Source organism: Hydra vulgaris, chromosome 08, assembly GCF_038396675.1.
Source record: "Hydra vulgaris chromosome 08, alternate assembly HydraT2T_AEP".
Classification (NCBI taxonomy): domain Eukaryota; kingdom Metazoa; phylum Cnidaria; class Hydrozoa; order Anthoathecata; family Hydridae; genus Hydra; species Hydra vulgaris.
The window spans coordinates 55,801,670-55,806,153 of NC_088927.1; the positions used below are offsets into that span (position 1 = coordinate 55,801,670).

General features: G+C 24.4%; 1 long non-coding RNA gene across 1 annotated transcript; it reads left to right on the forward strand.

Moving 5' to 3' along the window:
• The first annotated feature begins 1,767 nt into the window (after positions 1-1,767).
• LOC136084381 (uncharacterized) lies at positions 1,768-4,195 on the forward strand. The gene is made up of 3 exons (XR_010640527.1): positions 1,768-1,850; positions 2,077-2,161; positions 4,157-4,195. It is a non-coding gene; the product is annotated as an uncharacterized LOC136084381 (long non-coding RNA).
• Positions 4,196-4,484: the final 289 nt, after the last annotated feature.

The following is a 4,484-nucleotide window of genomic DNA, read 5'->3' on the forward strand; positions in this document are numbered from 1 at the left end:
AAATACTGTTATTTGAAAGTAGTAGCTAAAGATGTGACCACCTTTAAAAAAAAAAAATCATTATATATTATCTATATGGCCAACAATTAAGGAGTCTGAAAGAGCATTCTCAGTTTTTATGTTCAAAAATTCAAATAGAATTAAGCGATGAAATGATTGACACTTTGATTTTTTAGGGTAGTATTTTCAAAAATAAATATAACTCATTTATATTCATACATGTTCATATTATTTTTAGTTATTATTTTTATTTATACTGTGTTATCATTTTAAGTTATTGTTTTATAATTTAAATTACTTTAGGTTCATTAATGAATTAAATACTTTATTAATATTATAACTAAATTAAACACTTTTAAGTATTTGATGAATACTTAAAACGTATTACTTATTTTTTTTTGAATAAATAAAGTTGTAGATACATAGTAGTTCTATACTTACGAGTACTTAAAATATTAGTTTTTCTTATACTTCTCTTTCTACAATTGTGTTTTTTTCTATTCAATCCCGGGATATCCCAGGATTTCCCGAAGGCAACTTTTATAATCCCAAAATCCCGGCATTAAAAATGTACGGAATTTTAGCCATCCCTAAATCCAAACTCTAAAATTCTTAGTATTTAAAATTAATAATTTAGTTTAATTGAATTTAATTGAAAACAAAATTGCTAAATCTCTGAATATTGAAAAATTAGAATTCAATTAAAAAATTTTGAATTAAGAAGTGTTCTGTTTTCTTAACAAAAAGATTTCATTTTTTTAAAAAAATAAAATCTTTTTTTCTAAAAAATAAATTTCTTAAAAAACGGAATTTATTATCACTTTATTACCACAAGCAATTTATTTGTAAATAAAAATGAGTGTAATTTTTTTCTCACACAAAATATTTTGCATAGATGTCTGGTGCCATGAGCTCAGCATACAAGCACACAAAATATTTTGCATAGATATCTGGTGCCATGAGATAAGCATACAAGCACATAAATTGAAAAGGTCCCTAAGACTCACAAATTTGTAAAAATTCAAGATCCACAATAATAAACATAAAAATCACAATAGCGGTCTATTTGTTTCAAGATCCAGCCCTTATTAAAAATATTTGTTTAAAACATTTTTTTTTGCGTTTTTTTGAAATTTTCAGTCTTCATTCTTTTTGTTTTGGATGTTTTTTTAAATTTGTTACAAAGATTTGCTTTTTTACTAAAGCAACTATATCACTGCCCCTGTTTTGTATGTGTGGGAAGTAGAGAGTGATAAAATTCAATCTTTCAATTTTATGTCTGGAGAAAGTAACTACGAATTACTTGATGATTTATTAACTACACAACAACAGCTAACAGATGCTATCAAAGATTTTTACAACTTTTATATGTGTTATTAAGTACTTAGATTAAAGTTGGGGTTGGGGGGCAGCAGGATTTTGTATATTAGGTAGAAAGTAGTATTAGGCAAGTACACACATCTACTAATGGGTTTAGAGTGTTGACCATTAATATCTATGTATAAAATAAATTTTCAATGTCAAAATTATATTACTTATATTAAAAAGCAATTTCACTTGAACTTTCTGAATAAAGTCTTTCTTTAACAAAGTTGTTGAATGTTTGAATAAATCAGTAAACGTATTTTTTTCAGTAGCTGATCTAAATGCTTTAATGGGCTTACCTTATTTTGCACTGTGTTTCCAAACATACATCATATATATTTTTAATCCTTTGTTATGTTTTAGGTTATGTGCCTAAATCAGTATTTTGGGATTCCATTGAGCCAAAACTTTTAGTATGTGAGACAGTTCGAATGAGTTCTATTAACCTAGAAGAAACAAGTATTGAAAAAGATCTTTATGATAATGTAATTTTTAGAATTTGTAATTCGCCTCCTTAAAATATTGTTTTTACCTTTAGGATTTGTTTTTATTTTACTTTCTCCTTTTTATCTATTTTATTTTTATTTTTTAATTCTTTTGATGTTTTATAAAAATATTATAATGTTTATTAAATATACTAATGGAACTATTATAGATAGATAAGTTGTTATACTTTTATGAAAATAATTTTTAATAATTTTTTGACTTTAGAATTCATTAATTGTTACAATGTTTAGCTGTCCTGAATATGGCTTGGTTGTCCAAGATCATTTTAAAATAGATCCTAGTTATACTGGTAGCTTTTAATTCAATTTTTTTTTTTTAAATTTTATATTGTAAAACAACACATACATACATACATACATACATACATACATACATACATACATACATACATACAAACATACATACATACATACATACATACATACATACATACATACATACATACATACATACATACATACATACATACATACATACATACATACATACATACATACATACATGCATACTTACATACATATATATATATATATATATATATATATATATATATATATATGTATATATATATATATATATATATATATATATATATATATATATATATATATATATATATATATACTTTTGGAAATACAGCTCTTGTCTGTTTAAGAGTGATCGATATTTTTTTTCAAAAAATAGATTTAAATTATTTTAAAGTGATTTAAATGAAAAAATACAACTTCATAATAGAACTTAAAGTTTCATGCCTTTTAGCAATCATCAGCCATATTATTCAAAAATATGAAATAAAAGCTACAAGTTTATAAGCTTGTATTTTTTATTGCAATAAAAATAATTTTTAAGTCAAATTAATAAGCCTGCAAGATCTGCAGTTATTCGAACTTCAGATCCACTGGCGTATGATGTTGAAAATGTTTTTAAAAGCTTTAATCTAAGTTTTCACTATCTGTTTGTAATTTTTTTTTGGAGCAGGATCTAGAACTGTTTTTAGTTTTTCACAAGTTCAAAAGCTAATTTTTTTGTATATAGGCCATTTATTATTTATGTTGATCAAAAACATTTTCCAGCCATACCTGGTGGATCAGAAAAAAATGTTACCAATATTGTTTTGTGAAAAAAGGCAGAAAAACTTCTTGCTGTACCAAAAAATGCTGAAAGGGCAGGAAATCTAGTTACACAGACTAACTGTTTTCTTTTTGTTTTTTGAAAAAAAAACTTACTATGCTTGTTTGCAGCTACCTCATCCATGAGGTGTTTAGAGATGTTTTCAAAGCAATATTTGGCCCTGAAACTGACTCAAATGTGTTGATTAAATTATCTAGGTTATTGAAAGTCCAAAACTTTATAATTAAATAAAGTAGTTATAAAGTATATTATACAAAGTATATTGTGTCCCTGAGGATGGAGTTTCACCTACATTAGTCTACTACTTAATTTTAATTGGATCTTACAACACCATGGTTTTTATTATCTTTTTACATATTTACATCTTTGTTTTGTTAAACTAATTGTTTTGTTTTATTAAACTATTAAACTCTATTCAAAAAATAATACTCACCATCTAACTGGCCATTTATGCATTTTTTTACTTATAAAGTATAATATTTACCTTATTGAAGCAGTTTAGAATGCTGTCAGTTAACTGTCATTTTATTTATAATAGTAAGTTTTATATGCTATAAACAAATGCTATTAGAAACTTTTTAAAACAGAAAAGTAGAAAATAATTGTTCTATACTTTTTTAATTTTGAAGCTTTTTAACTATAACATGTTACAAGAAGATAAAAATAAAGTTTACCTGCTGACTGCTAATTCTTTGTTGATGACATTTATTTTAGATTTATGGCTAGGTTTTTTATCTATAGTTTATACATTTTTAAATGTTTATTTTTTAATTATAAGATAATTTTTACTTTACAATTCATGCATAAATGTAGCTTTTTTAAAATAAATTATTCTAATTTTTTATTTTCTACTTTTTCAATCTCTTCCATAGTTAGGTTAATCATTTTTATGCCCTAATTATTTTCCATAGTTAGGTTAATCATTTTTATGCCCTAATTATCTTCCATAGTTAGGTTAATCATTTTTATGCCCTAATTATTTTCCATAGTTAGGTTAATTATTTTTATGCCCTAATTATTTTCCATAGTTAGGTTAATCATTTTTATGCCTTTGAAATTAACAAGTTAATTTCAAGTTATTGTTGTTACACTTGTCATTATTTGAAAAAGTTTAAAAGATTATTTTGAATAATATATATTTTTTTTTGTACAGGGTTATTGGGGATGGATACGCCTTTTTGTTATTTCATTCAATTAGTATGTTATTAAAAACAAGATTTTTTTTTTATCAAATTATTAATTTTTCAAGTTAATATTTTTCACTTTTTTATTTTGATTTCTGTTTAAAAAGATTAATTTTAAATAACTTCAGTTAACAATTACATGACAGGGTCAGCATAGAGATCAATGTGTGGCAAGAAAAACAATGCGTGACTTTGTAGAATTTGAGAATGGCGACCAGGTAACTAAAGCAGCCATGATGAGTTACAGCTATTTTTCTGCAATTGGTAATATGGATGAAGCTTGGATAAAGAACTTAA